General features: G+C 40.8%; 1 long non-coding RNA gene across 2 annotated transcripts; it reads right to left on the bottom strand.

Annotated features, from left to right (window-relative positions):
• Positions 1-7,690: 7,690 nt before the first annotated feature.
• Positions 7,691-14,822, bottom strand: LOC311132907. Of its 2 annotated transcripts, XR_014613549.1 has the most exons (6): positions 14,752-14,822; positions 14,131-14,230; positions 11,933-12,172; positions 9,797-9,991; positions 9,641-9,717; positions 7,691-9,517 (listed from the first exon to the last, which is right to left on the bottom strand). It is a non-coding gene; the product is annotated as an uncharacterized lncRNA (long non-coding RNA). The 2 variants fall into 2 exon arrangements; XR_014613550.1 differs by lacking the exons at positions 9,641-9,717; positions 9,797-9,991.
• Positions 14,823-23,380: the final 8,558 nt, after the last annotated feature.

Here is a 23,380-nt window from a genome sequence, read left to right as displayed (position 1 = left end):
TTTCCGACCTGAAGATCACGTCATGATTTGACTTCGTCTTAATGGTGCATTCAAGAAAATTGTGAACTCTGAAAAAGGTCATAACGTCAGTGATCTTCAGGTCGGAAAGTCGGAGCTCTAGAAAGATGCCTGAGTTCCCGACTTGGAATTCCGAGTTGGATGACCGTTCAAAAAGATTTTTCACAGTCGGAGCTTGTTTTTTCCAGAGTTCCCAGTTATTTTGAAAGCACCATATGCAACCAGCTGTGTAATGTTACGTTGCTGAATGCATGCTGACACGTATTTGTAGCATGTTAGCTAAAAAGACTGTTACTGATAAATAGAAATGAAAAAATATATAATATACTGTATACACACAGTACGAAGATTTTTTAAAGTGACTGGGATTGCACAATAATGTCGGGGACTTATTTCCATTGTGGTCCCTGTTATTATTTACATAAATACATACACAATTACATAGATACAGACACATTACATAGATACAGACACATTACATATATACAGACACATTACATACAGTGAGGAAAAAAAGTATTTGATCCCCTGCTGATTTTGTACGTTTGCCCACTGACAAAGACATGATCAGTCTATAATTTTAATGGTAGGTTTATTTGAACAGTGAGAGACAGAATAACAACAAAAAAATCCAGAAAAACGCATGTCAAAAATGTTATAAATGTATTTGCATTTTAATGAGGGAAATAAGTATTTGACCCCTCTGCAAAACATGACTTAGTACTTGGTGGCAAAACCCTTGTTGGCAATCACAGAGGTCAGACGTCTCGAACCTTCAGCTCCCTCCACAGATTTTCTATGGGATTAAGGTCTGGAGACTGGCTAGGCCACTCCAGGACCTTAATGTGCTTCTTCTTGAGGCACTCCTTTGTTGCCTTGGCCGTGTGTTTTGGGTCATTGTCATGCTGGAATACCCATCTATAGCTAGGTTTCCATCCAATTGGTGACAGTAATCTAAATTCTGTATAAAAACAATATGCACATTTTACCATCAGTTGTGTTTCCATCAAATTTACTTGTTGTGGATAAAAGTCTGTGCATAAATATGTAGTGCACATATAAATAACTTGAGGTTAAATTCCCATGTACCAAATAAAAAATACAAGTTAAATGGGTTTCCATCACATTTTCAACTCTAGGTCTACTGATGGTTTTGTCACAAAAAAAAAGTGCGTAGGTACAGTGCCTTCGGAAAGTATTCAGACCCCTTGACTTTTTCCACAATTTGTTACGTTACAGTCTTATTCTAAAATTGATTTTAAAAATATATAATCCTCAGAAATCTACACACAATATCCCATAATGACAAAACGAAAACAGTTTTTTAGAAATGGTTGCACATTTATTAAAAATAAAAAACAGAAATACCATATTTACTTAAGTATTCAGACCCTTTGCTATGAGACTCGAAATTGAGCTCAGGTGCATACTGTTTCCATTGATCATCCTTGAGTGTCACGCCCTGGCTCTGGGGACTCTTAAATGTTGAGCCAGGGTGTGGATTTGCTATATTTAGTTTTTCTATGTTTTTGTTCTAGATCGTTTGATCTATGTTGGCCAGGGTGGTTCCCAATCAGAGGCAGCTGTAGCTCGTTGTCTCTGATTGGGGACCATACTTAGGCAGCCTGTTTTGCATTAGTCTTTGTGGGATCTTGATCCGTAAAGGTTTGTTGTGTTATAACCTCAGGACTTCACGTATCGTTTGTTTGTTGTTTTTGTCGTTAAGTACGTTAAATAAAAGTATGTACGCTTATCACGCTGCGCCTTGGTCCGTGTCTTCAGTCAACGATCGTGACATTGAGATGTTTCTACAACTTGATTGGAGTCCACCTGTCGTAAATTCAATTGATTGGAAAGGCACACACCTGTCTATATAAGGTCCCACAGTTGACAGTGCATGTCAGAGCAAAAACCAAGCCATGAGGTCGAAGGAATTGTCTGTAGAGCTCCGAGACAGCATTGTGTAGAGGCACAGAGCTGAGGAAGGGTACCAAAACATTTCTGCAGCATTGAAGGTCCCCAAGAACACAGTGGCCTCCATCATTCCTAAATTGAAGAAGTTTGGAACCACCAAGAATCTTCCTAGAGCTGGCCGCCCAGCCAAACTGAGCAATCGGGGGAGAAGAGCCTTGATCAGGGAGGTGACCAAGAACCCGATGGTCACTCTGACAGAGCTCCAGAGTTCCTCTGTGGAGATGGAAGAACCTTCCAGAAGGACAACCATCTCTGCAGCACTCCACCAATCAGGCCTTTATGGTAGAGTGGCCAGATGGAAGCCACTCGTCTGGAGGAAACCTGGCCCCATCCCTACGATGAAGCATGGTGGTGGCAGCATCATGCTGTGGGGATGTTTTTCAGCAGCAGGGACTGGGAGACTAGTCAGGATCGAGGGAAAGATTAACAGAGCAAAGTATAGAGAGATCCTTGATGAAAACCTGCTCAATAGCGCTCAGGACCTCAGACTGGGGCGAAGGTTCACCTTCCAACAGGATAACCCACCTAAGCACACAGCCAAGACAACGCAGGAGTGGTTTTGGGACAAGTCTCTGAATGTCCCTGAGTGGCACAGCCAGAGCCCGGACTTGAACCTGATCGAACATCTCTGGAGAGACCTGAAAATAGCTGTGCAGCAAAGCTCCCTATCCAACCTGACAGAGCTTGAGAGGATCTGCAGAGAAGAATGGGAGAAACTCCCCAAATACAGGTGTGCCAAGCTTGTAGCGTCATGCCCAAGAAGACTCGAGGCTGTAATCGCTGCCAAAGGTGCTTCAACAAAGTACTGAGTAAAGGGTCTGAATACTTATGTAAATGTGATATTTCAGGTTTACATTTTTTATAAATTAGCAACATTTCTAAAAATCTGTTTTTGCTAACCACACAACCCTCCCAAAAGTGAAAAAATAAAAAAAGTTAGACAACCCTCCCGTATTTTGGATTACCGCCCCCACCCCAGTACCGGTATGTAAGACAAGGCATTCAAAATATGGGTGTTCATTAGAATCCTTCTAAATATGTTCTCTATCCTAGAAAGCAAGTTTTGTCAAAACTAGATTATCAGTATGTTTACTCTTTCTATAAGGTACTAATATTGTGTAAGTGCTCTTTGAATGAACTTGACTGTGACTAAGGATGGGACATTTTAATTTATATGTGTATTTGTACAGTCCGTGGTGGTTGGCGAACCCTCAACCTTCTGGCCCATAGCCCTGCGTGGCATCGACTGTGCCACAAAAGCATGCTGAAGTGGCAAAGTTGATATCCATGTTCATAAACACAGGGTCGCTAGCTACAGTTATCGTTATTTGTGGTCATAAACATTATTTTGAGTTAATTCTATGAGGGCGGAGGGTGTGCAATTTTTTTTTACAATACAAGGCGGGGGTCATGTGAAGATATTTTGACATTGGGGAATGGGGTGCTTTTTTAAAAAGACACCTTGAGTTGGAATGTTCCTAAATCACTGCCCTTTCTATTATGGTATGCGTCTGTCTGTCTGTCTGTCTGTCTTCATTACAGATAATGTCACCCAGGTGTGTAGGGACGCCTCTGCATGTGAAGTAGAATATGTGAAATATGTTGATGACAAACCCAGAACATATTAGTATTGAATGCTTTCCAAGCTGGTGAGGCATTGCAAAATCCAGAGAGTAAATTCATCGCTAAACCACTTTAAGATGATTCATAGGGATTGTCTAACACTTAATCAAGGTGGTGAGGTAAGTTGCTGTGTTAACGTATATACACTTTTCACGCTATTGAACTGCCCCAAACCATACTGTGCTGGCTTGTATATATTTTCTTATAACATTGTCCTTTCCAGCATGGTTCGAGCAAGTAGTGGATGCCAGCTCAGTAGAACTCGACTCTGTTCGGCTCAGCAATGTGAAAAGCCCTATATAGGTTTTACAACTTTAGCCTACCCAGAATTGGATTCAGAATCAAATACAAATATAGGATATATACAGGATATACAGGATTTTTCCTAAAACTTAGGCAGCCAGGTGTATTTACAACCTTTATTTATACTATTGTACTGTAAAAATTGGCCTGATGCATGCTGTTACACCTCTGTGAAGTGGATTATTTCTATAGAACTCCTTCCTGCTTATACGACAGCTACTTGCCACAGAAAACAAAACTAACATATGTACAGGTAGAAATGTATTCAGTTATAGAAAACTTGTCATCTTGCGGACAGCAAAATCCCCAGTCAGTGTGTTGGCAAGTAGCCTCGCATGTCAGTTTTGACCAGTGATTAAAAAAACTAAAGATTTGCAGTGACGCAATCGGAACAAATCATAACAACTTATATTTATCAGATGTGAATTGTACAACACTATTTGGATATGTGGACTGTGATGTTTCTGATAATTTATTGTTGTCAATAACTAGCCACACCCGAAACAATCATGGTTGTTTTAAAACTGGTTTGGTTTGTCATTAGATTTCATATAATAAGATGCCATGTTTATTTAAGCGTTGAATCACTCCCTGACGTCTCCCTGACTTCTCCTATGACGCTGAAAGGTGTTAGAGTTTCTTTGAATCTGTTCTATTAAACATGCCATTACATCCACAATAAGGAACATCCTCCTTGTTTTATGTGTGAATGCCATGGTATGAAATGAAAGATGAATAGTACTAGTGCTTAGTTTATAATATCACTTTGTAGATGCTTTTATTGAAAGCGAACCACAGTAGAGTATGATTACATTTTTGTGTGGAGGACTCCAGTGGGAACCAAACCCACGACCCTGGCATTACAAGAGCCACACTCTACATAATGGTACATAATGGATCTTGGAAAACTTGTAATGCTAGCATTCACCAATTCAGACATGTAAGAATGCATTTTCAAAGTATTTGGACCGGGCCTATACAGTGCATTCGGAAAGTATTCAGACCCCTTGACTTTTTCCACAATTTGTTATGTTACAGTCTTATTCTAAAATTGATTTTAAAAATATATAATCCTCAGAAATCTACACACAATACCCCATAATGACAAAATGAAAACAGTTTTTTAGAAATGGTTGCACATTTATTAAAAATAAAAAACAGAAATACCATATTTACTTAAGTATTCAGACCCTTTGCTATGAGACTCGAAATTGAGCTCAGGTGCATACTGTTTCCATTGATCATCCTTGAGTGTCACGCCCTGGCTCTGGGGACTCTTAAATGTTGAGCCAGGGTGTGGATTTGCTATATTTAGTTTTTCTATGTTTTTGTTCTAGATTGTTTGATCTATGTTGGCCAGGGTGGTTCCCAATCAGAGGCAGCTGTAGCTCGTTGTCTCTGATTGGGGACCATACTTAGGCAGCCTGTTTTGCATTAGTCTTTGTGGGATCTTGATCCGTAAAGGTTTGTTGTGTTATAACCTCAGGACTTCACGTATCGTTTGTTTGTTGTTTTTGTCGTTAAGTACGTTAAATAAAAGTATGTACGTTTATCACGCTGCGCCTTGGTCCGTGTCTTCAGTCAACGATCGTGACATTGAGATGTTTCTACAACTTGATTGGAGTCCACCTGTCGTAAATTCAATTGATTGGAAAGGCACACCCCTTTCTATATAAGGTCCCACAGTTGACAGTGCATGTCAGAGCAAAAACCAAGCCATGAGGTCGAAGGAATTGTCTGTAGAGCTCCGAGACAGCATTGTGTAGAGGCACAGAGCTGAGGAAGGGTACCAAAACATTTCTGCAGCATTGAAGGTCCCCAAGAACACAGTGGCCTCCATCATTCCTAAATTGAAGAAGTTTGGCAAAGAGTTCAATCGTGGTTTCATCAGACCAGAGAATCTTGTTTCTCATTGTCTGAGAGTCCTTTAGGTGCCTTTTGGCAAACTCCAAGCGGGCTGGCGTACCTTTTACTGAGGAGTGTCTTCCGTCTGGCCACTCTACCATAAAGGCCTGATTGGTGGAGTGATGCAGAGATGGTCGTCCTTCTGTAAGGTTCTCTCATCTCCACAGAGGAACTCTGGAGCTCTGTCAGAGTGACCATCGGGTTCTTGGTCACCTCCCTTCTTCCCCGATTGCTCAGTTTGGCCAGGCAGCCAGCTCTAGGAAGAGTCTTTGTGGTTCCAAACTTCTTCCCTTTAAGAATGATGGAGGCCACTGTGTTCTTCGGGACCTTCAATGCTGCAGACATTTTTTGGTACCCTTCCCCAGATCTGTGCCTCGACACAATCCTGTCTCTGAGCTCTGTGGACAATTCCTTCAACCTCATGGCTTGGTTTTTGCTCTGACATGCACTGTCAACTGTGGGACCTTATATAGACAGGTGTGTGCCTTCCAAATCACGTCCAATCAACTGAATGTACCACAGGTGGACTCCAATCAAGTTGTAGAAACATCTCAAGGATGATCAATGGAAACAGGATGCACCTGAGCTCAATTTCGAGTCTCATAGCAAAGGTTCTGAATACTTATATAAATACTTTTTCTAAATTTGCAAACATTTCTAAAAACCTGTTTTCGCTTTGTAGTTATGGGGTATTGTGTGTAGATTGATTAGGATTTTTATTCAATCCATTTTAGAATAAGGCTGTAAAGTAACGAAATGTGGAAAGGGAAGGGGTCTGAATACTTTCCAAATGCACTGTCCGTTGAACAATAACTAACCAGACCCTGATTATTTGGCGCCCTCTTGCTGTAGAGACAAAATATGACTGATGAGGTCCCTCACACTGGCAATGCAACGGTGAATATATTTTACAGTTGTTCTTACAATGCAAGATATATTGCATCATCTTATCATCTTGAAAGTTAAGCCAGTAACAATCTATTTGTGTAATGAGGTATTAATGGAATTCTTACTCTTTTCAGGTTCTTCAACCCATTGACACATTTTTTCTCTTGAATTACTTGTCATTAGGTCTGATGCAGAAGGATCTGGCCCACAGATTCAAAATCCACCAGTCAACTGTAAGCCGCATCATAAATACATGGGCTAACTTCCTGTATACTGTACTAGGGACTGTGGGTATTTGGCTGGATGAGGAGACTGTCAAATCTCACATGCCAGAGGTTTTTCAGGGTTACTCTGACACACAAATTATTTTGGACTGTACCGAAATACGCTGCCAAACACCTAGTTCTCTTCTCCTCCAGAGTGAGGTGTTCTCGAACTATAAATCACACTGTACATTTAAAGGATTAATTGGGATGGCCCCTCACGGTGCAGTAACCTTTGTGTCGTCTCTCTATGAAGGTGCCATCAGTGATAAAGAGATTCTGAAGCAGTCTGGTATTGTGGCTATCTTAAACCCATCTATGGCCATAATGGTTGACAAGGGTTTCCTTGTAGAAGACTGTGTGCCCTGCAAGGTCCACATACCTACCTTTCTGTGTAAGAGAGCACAACTGTCTGAGCCAGAGGTCAGGAAGACACAATCTATTGCCAGACTGAGAGTCCACGTTGAGCGGCTCATTCGCAGGGTTAAGGAACATAAATTATTCAGTACAGTAATCCCTCTTTCATTGACGGGCAGCATCAATCAACTTTACACAGTTGCCTGTCTTTTGGTCAATTATCAAAATGGGCCCTTGGTTAAAGCCTGGGCAACCAATGGCTACTGTTGGCAGCACAATCCTAAAATGAACACTCATGGATGGCTATGGAACAAATAGGCTGTGATGAAATATGTTATAAAATTCATGTCTTTTTTTTTCAAAAATGTTTTTATTGTGCCACAGATTATCGTACAGACAGTAAATTAGTCAAGTCAGCGCTCACTTTTTTAGAACGGTAACAGTAAAGTTACAACTATTAATCTGTATACATACAATATTCGGTACAGAAAAACAGAATTAAAGCACACAGTGCGAAACCAAAGCAAAAAATAATAGAGAAATGAGGATAGAGAAAAAAAAAGGTAAGAGTGCATACAAGAAAGTCTCAGTATTTGTATGTTATAACTTGATATGTTACAATTTGTATATGTGACAATTAAAGGGGAACTATGCAGCTTTTTTAGCTTAATTTACCTTAACTGAACAGCTTCGGAGTCATTGGAATGGTTATATGACTTTTTTCGAGTTGAATGGTGGTCGTGTCCCTTCCCCCTAGCGCCTGTGAGCGGAAAAAACACCCTTGCAACTTTCGGCCGGCGAGCCGCCGTCCACAGCGTCAGGAAGTATCGCGTGATATCAGGTCTCGCGATGTAATGAATTGCTTCACAGCACTGCACACATACGCCCATTCAGGAACCGGCTAACAAGGTAGCAATGGAGTTTTTCACACTATCGTCATGGCTGAGCCGGCCAAAAAGAAGCAGAAAGCTAGGAAAGCATTGTCGGAGGAACAGAGAAAGAGGAAACGGCAGGCTGACAGAGCGAGGAGTCAGACACAAATAAAAATAGGAGCTGCCAAATATCTATATGTAGGGAGAGCTCTATAGAGAAAAAAGCAAAGAAATTACCAAAACTGCATAGCGCCCCTTTAATATTACAATGTTGTAAATAAGACAGTTGACAAAATACATTTTTAAATGATTGTACAATAATTAATGTGTCTGTTCAGTTACTTTTCATAGAGGTATTTTGACATGTATGTGTTAAAGAAAAACAAATCACATCTCTCTTTCAGGGAGCTTAATACAGTGCTGTCTCGGCAAATGCGCTGCACAAAAATGTAATCGTGGGCACAGACAACAAAATCACACCATTCCATGCCTGTGATGAGTAACTGTCCCTAGACTTGCCAATAATAACAATGGCTTTCCTTAAATTTGTGTAGGCCATGGTCAAATCTCAGGAACTTGCAGTCTATGTAGCTGGCTACATTTGGGCATTTCATTTCAACTAGACCAAATGATGGTCGCTCAAGTGGGTCATATACCAGCCCATCAGGCGATGCACCCAGCCAAGGTGCGTCCGGATGCACGACTAGCCCACACTTTGTCAGATTAAGATTTTTTAGAACTGCATAGTCCTTCAATGCACCTGCTTCCATTTCCAGCCTCCTTTTCATTAGTGGTGTTTGTCTTGTCCCTCTGATAATTCTTTCTGCCAGTTTTTCTGCTGTGCTTGTACCTCTAACATGGCTTACCTCCCGGAAATGTGAAGCAGTCACTCTCTCCTTCCTCAGTGAATGCCACTCGGGTGTTTCACTTTGGCATCTGGTTGCTTCCTCAATCAGGTGTGACTGTGACAAAGTCACAGACAGAGAACTGAGGTGAAGCTTTTCTTGATCCGTCATGATCTCGTATGAACAGTCTGTTGGTTGTAAATGGTAACCGTCCAGTGGCACTTTTGGGAATGGTGGTGCATCCTCATGGATGACAACACTGTCAGGTGGAGGTGGTGGGTGTTGATATGACAGGATACTGCCAGTTTGTACGTTGCCAAAAATGGAGTCCACGAGTGGTTTGTCAGATGTGATGTTCATTCTGCAGATAGGGGGAAGAGAGTCTGGTTCCATGTCAGCATAGGCAGGTAGTGGGTTGAGGGTTGATGGGTCTGGTAGCTCACCACTGTAGCCCTTGTAAAGTGTAGATCTGGAATTACAATATCAGGAAAAGTAAAGGGTTCACTAGGAAATACACCAGAACCTAACAGCGATTAATAACATTTATTTCGCAACACATTGTAGTCTGCCTATTTAATTGGACTCTGCATACCTAATTCCGCTTGCCGGAGTAGCATCTGGTTTGGGCTTCACTACAACCATGGCATCCACAGGTCCTGGCTTCACTCCCTATTTATTTATGAGATGGTATTAGGAGAGATGCTAGTATGCATGTGACACAACTGTCTGGTATTGAAATGATACAAACCATTGTTCGTGGTTTATGCCACTTCTGCTCTGTTTCAGTGCACGAAAGTACAGGAGGGACGACAGACATGCCACATTCAGAGTAATGGGCAGTCTGATATAGTAATGCAACCAAATGATTGCATATCCCACACCCAGCCACACAGGAACAGTAGCTTTTAACAAGCACAACTGGCTCTGAATCACGCAATGTCATCTGAAATACACAGAAGCATAATTTAATGGGTTTTGAAAGACGAGGGTCTACAGCAGCAGGAGCAAAACTTGTTCTTTCTACTTTTTACTGGTGTAAGCAACTTATCTACTGTCTCGTGTCACTTTTGTGCTTTCTGCATCACTTTCCTACTGTCTTGCACCACTTGGCTATCCTGTCTCCCACCACTTACCTATTGTCTTGTGCCATTTACCTACCTTCAAACAGTATTGGCAGAGCAGTAGGTGAGTGGTGCAACATTGTAGCCTAGTACCAATAACAACAGTAGAGTGAAGGTTTTGCTCCTAATTCCTCTTGAAAAGTAGAAACATCAAGTACAAAAGCAAGGAAGTTGGGCCATATGTTTATAAAGAAAGAAGTAAAGATGACAGGACAGTTTTGAATAGAACATCAGCAGTTTGAAGAATAGCTGAGTGGAATATGTTACTGTCATTGCAGTCATCAAGTCAGGAAAAAGTAGTAATTTCATTATTGTTTACATTTCAAACCAAACTCCAATTTGTTTACAACAGACCCAACAACAAAGCATGGCAATTCCCACTCAGCTACCCTGGTCTGTATTAGGCTACCACTGTTCAGCTATCGTGAAAACCACTAAAGTTCTAAAGTGTTCTCTTAGCAATGGCAATCAAAGCTGTGGTAACATTAAATGAGTAAAACGTGTGTTGAACGGAACCTTGAACAAGTTCAACAGAACTTTGAACGTGTCACTTAATCTAGTCCTACTCTCAGCTGGTGTGGTGGCTTTAGTTTCTTCATTGAGCGGTAGCAGTGGGCTCTCACAGAGATCTCATTTGTAGCCCTGTTTTTACCTGATACTTTCATAAAAGTACAAACACATGAAGTGAGAGGTATATACACATGATTAAACTTTATTTCAAGCATGATTAACCTGAAGCAGGACGGAGTCATGACTTAAAACACCTAAGCAAGGCTTCTAGCTCAAGCTAGCTAGCGTTAGCATATTACCTTCAAAGTTGCAAAGAAAATAAGAAACGTAAAATTTGAAGCCTTTATCCAGTTTGCTACGTGGTGTCGTACTGGATGTCTGGACGACCCTCCGTATATCATTAACAGATACTTTAGGCAACTCCAGCAAACACCTTGTAAACTTCATCTCTGCCATCATAACGGTCTACGGTCACTGTCTAATGTTTTTTTCCGGTAACCGGAAATGCCCAAACATGCGGAAGTGATGCGTGCATAGAGCCTATAGTGACGTATTCTGACTAATGGAGGTGGTCTTTGCAGGCCCCCAGCGTCCGGTCTGGAGCGTGAAATCACGAGCTCTGCTGTTCGGCTACTGCTTAGCAACCTAGCGATGCCAAAAGCCCTGGTCTGCCCTAGAAAGCCTATGTAAATTACAATCGGCAGAACGGCCAAAGTTGTTGTGATTCTACCAACAATGACAAGGAACTGCCACGTGTAAGTTACTTGTTTCAGCTTGTTCTTGATACCATGTCTTTTTTTTAAATGTTTTGGCTAATTTCATGTCAATGTAAATATGGCTACGTTGAACAGAGTTGAAACTCAACATGATTGTTTTTGCATGACATGGGCGTGATTGATTGTAATAATATTGTTTCTAAACTGAATGAAAGTCAAATTTAGCCCTATCATAGACTAAGGAAGTGGGCGGAGCGGTAGAGAGAGGGAAACTGAAGATAATGGTGGGGGAACCTAAGAGGGAGGAGCTTTAAGCTAAGATGTATGTAAATATTACTATATAAACGGAGAGCTGAGAGGTAGAGGGAAGGTGCTCTGCAGATCATCTTGGCTTCCGTTACTCTGTGTAATAAAATCTATCTTGATTCTACAAAAACTCTGGAAGAACTTTGATTTTTAATAAGTATAGTGATAATTTTCCACAACACATGAAAAGTAGTTGGCCTTTTCATCTATCCCCTAAAGTGGCATTCCTACCTGAATGATAGAAGGACACAGTCGTCTGTTGAAGCTCGTGGGTTTCATGTGGGGCCTGTCCTCGCATTCGCTTGCTGTCCTGTTTCCCCGTCCTCTCCTGCTCATCCAGTTCCACTTTCATTTTTTTCTCTTGAGGCTCTTCTAGAGAGTCCTCTGCCAGCTCCACTGGCCTTGTCACCGTTAGGACCCTTCCCTCCAGAGTCCAATAACTCGTGGAACTTTTCTTTGGTTGTGAGAAACCTGAAACAGAGAATGCTAAATCACATTGATATACAATGCATTCGGAAAGTATTCAGACCCCTTAACCTTTTCCACATTTTATTACGTTACAGCCTTATTCTAAAATTGATTAAAACATTTATTTTTCTCAGCAATCTACACACAATACCCAAAATTTCAAAGTGAAAACAGGTTTTTAGAAATTTTTGCAAATGTATTAAAAATAAAAACAGAAATACCTTATTTACGTAAGTATTCAGACCCTTTGCTATGAGACTCGAAATTGAGCTCAGGTGCATCCTGTTTCCATTGATCATCCATGAGATGTTTCTACAACTTGATTGGAGTCCATCTGTGATAAATGCAATTGATTGGACATGATTTGTCGGTCCCCTGTAGCTCAGTTGGTAGAGCATGGCGCTTGCAACACCAGAGTTGTGGGTTCGTTTCTTAAATGGAAGATGTTTGGAACCACCAAGACTCTTCCTAAAGCTGGCCGCCCGTCCAAACTGAGCAATCTGGGGAGAAGGGCATGGTCAGGGAGGTGACCAAGAACCCAATGGTCATTCTGACAGAGCTCCAGAGTTCCTCTGTGGGGATGGGAGAACCTTCCAGCAGCACAACCATCTCTGAAGCACTCCACCAATCAGGCCTTTATGGTAAAGTGGCCAGACGGAAGCTACTCCTCAGTAAAAGGCACATGACAGCCTGCTTGAAGTTTGCCAAAAGGCACCTAAAGGACTCTCAGACCATGAAAAACAAGATTCTCTGGTCTGATGAAACCAAGATTGAACTATTTGGCCTGAATGACAAGCGTCACGTCTGGAGGAAACCTGCCACCATCCCTACGGTGAAGCATGGTGGTGGCAGCATCATGCTGTGGGGATGTTTTTCAGCAGCAGGGACTGGCAGACTAGTCAGGATCAAGGGAAAGATGAACGGAGCAAAGTACAGAAAGATCCTTGATGAAAACCTGCTCCAGAGCGCTCAGGACCTCAGACTGGGGCGAAGGTTCACCTTCCAACAGGACAACAAACCTAAGCACACTTTCAAGATAACGCAGGAGTGGCTTCGGGACAAGTCTCTGAGTGTCCTTGAGTGGCCTAGCCAGAGCTTGAATCTGATCTAACATCTTTGGAGAGACCTGAAAATAGCTGTGCAGCGACGCTCCCCATTCAACCTGACAGAGCTTGAGAGGATCTGCAGAGAAGAATGGGAGAAACTCCCCAAATACAGGTGTGCCAAGCTTGTAGTGTCATACCCAAGAAGACTTGAGGCTGTAATCGCTGCCAAAGGTGCTTCAATAAAGTACTGAGGAAAGGGTCTGAATACTTATGTAAATGTGATATTTCCACTTTTTATTTTTAATACATTTGCAAAAAATGTTTTACAAAACAGTTTTTGCTTGGTCATTATGGTGTACTGTGTGTAGATTGATGAGGGATTTTTTTTAACAAATCATTTTTAGAATAAGGCTGTAACAAAATTTGGAAAAAGTCAAGAGGTCTGAATACTTTCCGAATGCACTGTATAATTGAGACAATTCAATAGGTAGGCCTAATACTTTTACATTCCCCTTTTTATTTTACCTTTATTTAACTAGGCAAGTCAGTTCAGAACAAATTCTTATTTACAATGAGTGCCTACACCGGCCAAACCCGGACAACGCTGGGCCAATCGTGTGCCGCCCTATGGGACTCCCAATCACGGCCGGTTGTGATACAGCCTGGAATCGAACCAGGGGGTCTGTAGTGATGCCTCAAGCACTGAGATGCAGTTCCTTAGACCGCTGCGCCACTCGGGAGCCCCTGTTGCTCTTATCTTTTTAATTGTGTAGTTTCTCTCATTGATGCCTGTTCCATCAGTACTCATGTCAGACTGTTGATGGTCTGGGGCAGGGGTGGCCAATTGTATCCACATAGGGCCATTGTGGGTGCAGGTTTTTGCTCCAGCCAAGCAGCAACAGCAAGCACACTTACTGAGTTTTAATGGCAGCTCTGCCTTTATCAGTCCCATTCATCCCATGTCCATGGCTTTCTGTGGGTATATTTGAGGTTGTCTCAGTCTCCATAAGTCCCTCTGAAATAGACATCACATTAGACTAATGATTAGTTGGTGAGCTAGCTAGCATTATTTGCTACCGTGGCAGACAGTTGCTTGCTTGAACACTTAAGAGTAGACACTGGGATTTGCCTTTGGCTGGCTTGAACAAGGGTGGTATCTTTATGGCTAGCTAGCTAGAAACCCATGTGTCAGCAACAAAATACTACTGCAATGTGTCAGTAGCACACATTCAGAAAAGCAACAACCACAGCTATTATGATTAAACGATACACTTCCAGATATATCCATGGAAACTTCATGACAACAAGTTAAGCAAGCATAGCTATCTACTGTAGCTAAATTTAGCTAGTTACATTGTATGATTGACAAATACAAACGACAGCTAGACTTTCGCTGCAGCTAACTAGCTAGCTAGTCAAGTTTAGCTGGCCGTAACGTTAGCTAACCATGTCGCTGACGAATTATTATGCATTGATTTAGAGTGAAATATTAATAAAACTATGGTAATATGCTGAGGTGACAACGGCAGTCAGTACCTGATAATTGAAAACAAACTAGCTACCACTGCATGACAATCGACCTGTGCAACACGTTATCAAGTCCGTGTGACGCGTTTAGCCAAATATTTTGTTTCGAGTAAACAAAGATTTCCGTGAGAGAAGGGTTCAGTTGTATTCAATCTTGCATATTTATTCATTGATACTAGAATGTAAAAAATTATAATAAAATAAATATAAAAGCTAGTACTGAGCAACCCGATCAGTTCTTTTTGAGGTCGGTTTGGTTCGATAATTTTTTTTAAAGATCACCGTTTTCAATTTGCTTTCAATACTTTTTTAAACATTAAATACACTTTGAATTATGTGGGTTGAATGCTGTAACAACACAGAATAAAACAATTAATAAAAGACCAAATCAATATTTTAGTAGTTCTTCAAAGTATATAACGCATATGACTGCTGAATACCAACTATCAATCACTTAAGATCATGTATTTTCAGGCAGAGATACCTTGCAAAGCAACTGCTCTCCTCTCAATTGCATAAAATGTAGCTGGCATAAAAAGAAACAGACCGGACAGGTAGGCTTGCAATGGATTATGTTCATTGTAGTTAATTACCACGTTTTCTGCGCTAAACTATGTCGAATATTTGGGCTTGATCGGATGTATCTCTGGGGAAACTGTGCATTGAGCTCACAGAAAAAAACTAAAACGAAGTTGAATTCAAATAATTGAAAGATAACCAAAATGTTAATTGCTGATAGAAAACATGTTTTGATTAAAATGGTGTCGAGATGTTTTGGTATTTCAGACAACAGAGGACGCTGTTGCCTGATGATGATTTGGGCTCAAATAGTTACATGTCTTCGCAGCCATGGCCTGCCGCCTGACTACCCATCCCCATCCCCACGCCCACTAGCCAAACATATGGTTAACTATGCGCCAACGACCTGGGTTCGCTTCCATGCCCCGCCACAATATTGTAGCAAATTTGGGGGGTAGCACCAACCGAGACTCCAAACCGGGTTCAGCAACTGTCAATGCAACACCTTAACAGTTACGCCAAGAGATCCAAAGAGGTCGCTACAATAACAAATATCTGATGTATGCCGGCATGATGCTACTGAGATGAACATAAATTAAATTACTTTGTGTGTGTGTACATTATGTGACATTATGTATTCAGAGGCCTTTGCCCTGTAGCAGAAAGACTCTCCGCTAGTGATAATGGCCTACATTTAGCATTGAACCACTTCAGTCAAACAAGGGAGGTAAAACTTTCTGGGGAACAGCTCTAGGCACCAACTTTGAAAATGGTCTTGTTTTGCTCTTTCAAGAGAGAAATGGTAGGTTGTTAATCCTTCAGCCTGAATAATATCTGTAGGCTCTTGTTTCTCTGGCCTACAGTTCAGTTAGCCTTGTTTATTCAAGTATACTGAACAAAAATATAAAAGCAACATGCAACAATTTCAACGATTTTACTGAGTTACAGTCAATTGAAATTAATTAATTAGGCCCTAATCTATGAATTTCACATAACTGGGCAGGGGCGCAGCCATGGGTGGGCCTGGGAAGGCATAGGCCAACCCACTTGGGAACCAGGCCCACCCACTGGGGCGCCAGACCCAGCCAATCAGAATGAGTTTTTCCCCACAAAAGGTCTTTATTACAGACAGAAATACTCCTCAGTTACATCTGCTGTCCGGGTGGCTGGCCTCAGACAATCCCGCAGGTGAAGAAACCGGATGTGAAGGTCCTGGGCTGGTGTGGTTACAAGTGGTCTGCGGTTGTGAGGCCGGTTGGACGTACTGCCAAATTCTCTTATGGTAGAGAAAATAACATAAAATGCTCTGGCAACAGCTCTGGTGGACATTCCTGCAGTCAGCATGCCAATTGTATGCTCCCTCAAAACTTGAGACATCTGTGGCATTGTATTGTGTGAAAAACTGCACATTTTAGAGTGGCCTTTTATTGTCCCTAGTACAAGGTGCACCTGTGTACTGATCATGCTGTTTAATCAGCTTCTGGATATGCCACACCTGTCAGGTGGATGGATTATCTTGACAAAGGAGAAATGCTCACTAACAGGGATGTAAACAAATGTGTGCACAACATTTTAGAGAAATAAGCTTTTTATATGGAACATTTCTGGGTTATTTTATTACAGCTCATGAAACATGGGACCAACACTTTACATGTTGTGTTTATATTTTTGTTCACAATAACAGAATCGTAAAATAAGTCATAAATAAATAAGTAAATGAGAGGAATGTTAGATAAAATACTGTATGTTGCTAATGCATTGCTTCAAACATGCTCTCTCATTGCAGGGGACATGAATGCCTTATGTAGAAATGTTATGTTATGTTATTGCCTGTGCAAAGTCAAACCAGTATGTCATGCATGACAGCTTAATAAATTATTTGTACCTATCACTTCCCTAACAGTTATAACCTTGAGATATAGCCTAGTGTTAGCTCACTACATGAGGAATTAAAATATGTGAAGAAAGAACATTCTGGAATGCTGACCACTGTTGCTGATTTTTACCTCCTTCTATTGTAGTGTATTTTATTGTAAACTTCAGTGAGGATGATATGATTTCAAAACAACCCTCTATTTAATACAAAAATTGGGAAAGATGGGGTTTTTAACTCCAGTATTGAAAAGCAAATTATTTTTCTCAGTCAAATAAACTTTGGGCTCACTGAAGTGAGTAAAGTAGGATAGAGAAAGAGAGAGATATTGTGTATCCTTGGGACCTTTCGATAAGTGTTTTGTTTTGGTCAGTTAGGCCTATATCCAACACAAGATAAAACACATTCTAATCCCTTGGTTACCATACATGCTGCCTATTCATTACTTAATATATTTTTCTCAGTGGATTTATGCAAATATGGAACTGTGGGTATCTTTTGGCACATATTCACATTCAGCATGTAGCAAAAAGTAATACAAGTGTAATTTCCTACATCTGAGTACAGCATAAATCAAGTGTCTCATTGTTATGTAGTAAGCCATGTAATCCACTGTCTCAACAGAGCACACAGCAGAGCTCCTATGATCAGATGGGAAGATTCTTCAGAGGATGGCTGGTTTAACCATCATACCCATTGACATTTGATCATACCAGAGGCTCTATTTTGGTAAGCAAGCGTATTAATGGGGTTTCCAAAACAACATTTAGAGTTAAAGTGAGAGTCAACAAGTTGACAACAGGCTTCTTCTTGCACTGTGAAAATGCATGTTTAAATTGACATGCAATGAGTCGATGCCGTTTATTATGGAGCTTTCGCCATGCTGCTATCACCTATCCAGTACTTTTACACCTGTACACGTCTAAGTGGATAGGGGATAGGGGAGGATTGGAATACAACTGGAATTTATTTATTGTCATGAATTTAATTTGTAACATGATCAACTGCAGGGGTCAAATTTCCTCTGCTCACCTATATCATTGTGATAGTTGTAAAAAAAAGATCATACATAGATACTGTTGATGTAACCGTATAGGCACACTAAAAGTGTGGGTAGACACTGGGACTGAAGACTTCATCAGGGCTTGCTGCTAAGCTGGTATTAGTATACTATGCACTGTAGGGTGCCATCAGGCAAGTTTTACCTCTATCAACCTCTCCTTTAGAAACAAAATTACTAGAGTAATCACTGCTTTTCTACTTCACACATAGGAAGTAGTTTGGGGGTGGTGCATATTATTATTATTTTTTATTGTATTTATTTTTTCAAGGGTGTGGGGTGCTGGAAAAAATTTTTTACCCGCGCTATAGACGCTATATCGGTCCACTAATATAGCACTTTTAAAGGAACTTTTGTGAAAACATTTTTTTGATTGATTTTTCAGGTGCTCCTGCAACACCCTCAGCACGCCTAATTCCCACGGCTATGACTTCACAAGTACTGTTTTTCCTAAATATCCATAGAATATAATCAATTGTTTTTTATAGAACACAGAGAAGCATAAAATGTTGTGTTAAGCAACAATGACTTGAAAATTCCCAAATCTCCCAGCCATCTTACCAGCATAGTTCAACATCCCCCCCCCCCCCCCCCCATGCACTGATGATTACTCACAATGCTTCTTGCTCTTTATTATCAGACACAAGCAGGCTACCAAGACAGAAGTCAAAGCATCTCTCTGACTCACACTCTATAGCTAGAGTAGCACGTTTCTGTTGGCACTAATATCACTCCATATACGCAGCACGCCAGAGGGGGAATCAAATGTGTGAGGAAGAGCAGCAGCCAACTCCTGGGTGATCCTTTTTTAATAGAAGAATTTAATTTGTAATTTTGCAGATTAGGAACTTTCTGTTTTAATCCTTTTATCAGCGCCCAGCAGGTTATTTGTGCAAGCCTCACCACCGGGCATTCATTGATGTGTGCTTGCAATGAACACAAGCAGGGTAGCTTTTTGAAAGGGGGGAGGGGGGAGACTATCTGACTGTAGTCAAAGTATTTGCTAGATTGAAGCCTCTAAATAGGGAAACCTTGCCTTTCTGTCTATAAGGATGATTGAAGCCTGTATATTGAAGCCTCTAGAAGCCTCTATATCTACAAGGATGATTGAAGCCTCTATATAGGGAAACCTTGTCTTTCTGTCTACTCTGTCTACAAGGATGATTAGCGAGACATACAAATCTCACTCAAAATGGGCTATTACAATCAAAATGGAGTGGAACACTAATGAGAGGGGTGGTGGTGGGTGTGATAACTACAAGAATCTGCCTAATATATGTGATATTTCATTGTGGCTGACCATTGAAACAATGGAAGTGTCTTGCCAACAAGAGAAAATGTCCTTTACACCAAGCAGCTGCTGAATGGATAGTTAGGGTGTCAAAGCAGAGAAATCTAACAGTAGGTTATAATGATGAGTGACCGCAAAGCAAATGACCATCATTAAGGGTGAGGATTACATTTGAAATAACTGGCAGGTGCAAAGAGATTTGTAAGCATCTTTGAGCTTTTCTTGGATGAATACCCCCCTCCCCAACACACAAATACACACTCGCTCTCTCCCACCTCACTAACATCCCTCCATCAACACACTCCTCAATGTCCCCCCAACCACCAAATCTCGTCCAAACACACACACACACACTCTCTCAAACACACACACACACACACACACACACACCTCAATGGCACTTTAAGAGGGCTGCTGATAAAATGGTGACACAATTGCTGCTTGAGAAGGACTTAATTGGAAAATGTTGATAGCATTCGAGTGGTCCATGGGCTCAACAAGAGCACAGCTGTATGGTAAAAAAATGTGATTCCCTCTCAGCAATCCCTGGACAGGTGTTTGGACAAGTCTCACTTTTTTATCATGGAAATCACGGTTTGGAATGATGGTTGGATAAAATCTGACAGTGAACTGGCTTTAGTGAAACTTAATGGACTTTGCTTGTGGTTGTAACATGGCCATGACAAATATGCTTTAAATGAGGATGGAAAGGATTCTAATCATTATTGATTATGACATGCCTTGGTACACAATGGCTTGTTTTCTCTAAAAAGCCTTGCCCTCAAAACTTGAATGGAGGTTAGAGTGCATAGGGGAGAGTGGGGTAAGTCGTGCCAAAAAGTTAGTTGAGCCACCCCTTGTTTCTTGGAAACCATACACAAAATGTATCATGTGACCAAATATTTAGGAAGATGTCTTAATTTCATGAAGTCTGTGAAGGAAGAAACCACATGGCAAAAGTGTCCATAAAACGGATTTTCACAAAGTCAAATAAATGTATTGTGTTATAAGTTTCATGATGCTTGTAGCTAAACCAAAGTAGATAGTTTTAAGACTGTGTCAGACATCATTTGGGGTCTCTATAAGCTACAATATGATATCCTGAACCTAGCATGAAAGTCCATCCTTGTAGCTAATATATTCAAAATGGTTGCTTTGGGGCAAGTTGAGCCAATAGCTAATCAATATACCCCATACAAATGATGATGCATTCTGTCAGTTTTATGCATAATATGCATAGCATTTTGAAGACACCTCGCATTCGTGTGATTAGTCAAGTTCAAATGATGAAAAATGCCTTCCTCAGTTGGGTTTGCCCCCCTTTAGGCCACAATTGAAGTGTTTTCTTCTCAGGTGTAATGCAAGGCATTATCACTGGGATATGAGGTTACTCCATGGCCTATATTAAAAGTGTTAAAAAAGTAGTGATACAAATGTGTCAGTCACTATGCTTACCTGGGGTAAGTTGTACCAAAAGACCACTTGTTTTGGATATCTGTCCTAGGATGAACACCCCCCCCCCCCCCCCCCCCCCCCAACCCCAACATACACATACTCTCTCCCACCTCACTAACGTCCCTCCATCAGCACACTCCTCAATGTCCACCCAACCACCCCACTATCTCCTCCACACACACACACACACACACACACACACACACACACACACACACACTCCTCAATAGCACTGTTATGTTTACATGAATTATGATTATTTCCAGGGATGCACAACATCCTGAAATACATAGCAGCGGGAAGATGTTTTGAGTTGGGTGTTCTGAGGGGGGCCATTTATAAACGCATTTCATGCAATTCTACGTCATTTAGGCCTACATGACAGGAGACATTATCAGAATATTTTTTTATACTACATAAATGACCAAAATGAGTGGCTACTCTGACACTGTCAAAGAGATAAATCAAAACAACCTGGGCCTGGTTTCCCAAAAGCATCTTAGGCTAAGTCCATTGTTAGAACTATATGATCCTACGGTTCTAAGATTAACTTAGCCTTAAAATGCTTTTGGCAAACCGGGCCTTGGTCTTGACCTGGCCCAGGGCCAATAAAAAGAAGGGAGACACACAGATTGTACATATATTAGGAGAAAATATATAAATATTATAGGCTACAGTAGGCCATTAAATCAACTTTCCAGTGGCACTGACTCATCCAATGATGAAGATAGCATGAATATGTGTAGCATAGGCTTCTCACTGTATTGGGAGGTAGCTCAGTTGGTAGAGCATGGCGTTTGCAACGCCAGGGTTGTGGGTTCGATTCCCATGGGGGGCCAGTATGAAAAAAATAAATAAAAAAAGAATAATGTATGCACTAACTGTAAGTCGCTCTGGATAAGAGCGTCTGCTAAATGACGTAAATGTAAATGTATTGGTGATGGCCTCAAGATAGGCCTGAGCTACTTGCTGTTCATCTGAGTTGTTGAGAAAGAAAATGGTAACTTCTACTGACAAATTAGTCTTCTCTTTTCAGCAGTAGGCATTTGCTTTCCAAACGTATTTCCCGTAATTGTAGTTAGAAATGTGCAAAAGGCCTTTAGCTAATCACAGACAGCGCAAAGAGAAATCGAATCCATAGAATGAAAGTGCCCATTCAAGTCAGGACTGATAGCCATTTTGAGCATACCCATGAGTTTACCAGTCAAATTACCAGGGTCAGGTTCCAAAACCCTTCCCAGTTAGCACATTTGGTTCCTTGGAAGTTGTGAGAACATACATTTTTGGTTTCCCATAGGTTCTGGGAACGAATCCATACATTTCCTGACTGTTAAAACTGACCGTTTTTTAAACGTTCTGAGAACTGAAGAGAAAATGTTGCCTGTTTTGGGAATGGTTATTTTTAGGTTGCAGAGAATGTTTTTCTATGGTTCCCTGAATATTTTCCTGGGAGGTTTTATTAACATAGAACAGAAATTATAGGTTATTTGAAGGTAACATGTTTCAATACAACTTTTAATAACACTGCTAGCTTAGTTTGGGTTAACTGTTTTGAACTCCAAGCACAGATAGGACACGTAAATTATTTTGCTTAGGCATTAATCATTGATTTATTGTGACATGGCGTCAGTGATATTCAAACCTATGATATTCTGCACTCTATCCACTGCGCCACCAGGATTGAACTAGCGTGCCATGTTTTTTAAAACTTATACAAAGCTTTTCATTTTAGTCTATTCAAACAGACCCTATTTCAAAGGAAACACGCACTCATTAAGATCAGGTGTGGCCAATTAGTGGGTGCGACAAACACACCTGAACACACTTAACAAGATAGATTATAGAGAGAGTTTTGTTGATGCTGAGAACAGAATGTATATGTTTTAAAATAACATTCTTAGAACATTCTTTGAATGTTACTAATGCTTTCTAGTGTTTTTTATGGAACATTTTTTTTATGTTCTGAGAACATGACTTTAAATTGAACCATGAGGAAACCTGTAGAAAATGTTATGCTAAAGTACTGAAATTCCTACAGAAGAATGTTGTTTCTTAACGTTCTCTGAACAATTTGAGAATAATACTTTAAATAGAAGCATGAGGAAACCTGTAGGAAACGTTATGGGAAGGTTGAATGGAAAATAACCATAGAACAACCATGCTCTCACCAAGCTCTAAGAAACATATGGTTCTCAGAACGTTATGTGCTAGCTGGGTTCTATGGATTATATTTCTATGGCTGCAACACAACAAGCTGTTTGATATTTGGCGTGTGTGCTGCCCAGCATTCAGACAGGAGTAATTATATAATTTTGGAATCATTATTTCAATTTATCAGGGGGGTGCTGCAGCAACTTCAGCACCCCTACTTCCCGCAGCTATGCTGAAATATACACTGAGTATACAAAACATTAAGAATACCTTCTCCTTCAACGGCATA

The sequence above is a fragment of the Coregonus lavaretus genome (assembly GCF_964263955.1).
Source record: "Coregonus lavaretus genome assembly, chromosome: 7".
Lineage (NCBI taxonomy): Eukaryota > Metazoa > Chordata > Actinopteri > Salmoniformes > Salmonidae > Coregonus > Coregonus lavaretus.
The sequence above is the reverse complement of the archived record's forward strand: the minus strand, read 5'-3'. Positions and strand labels throughout refer to the sequence as shown.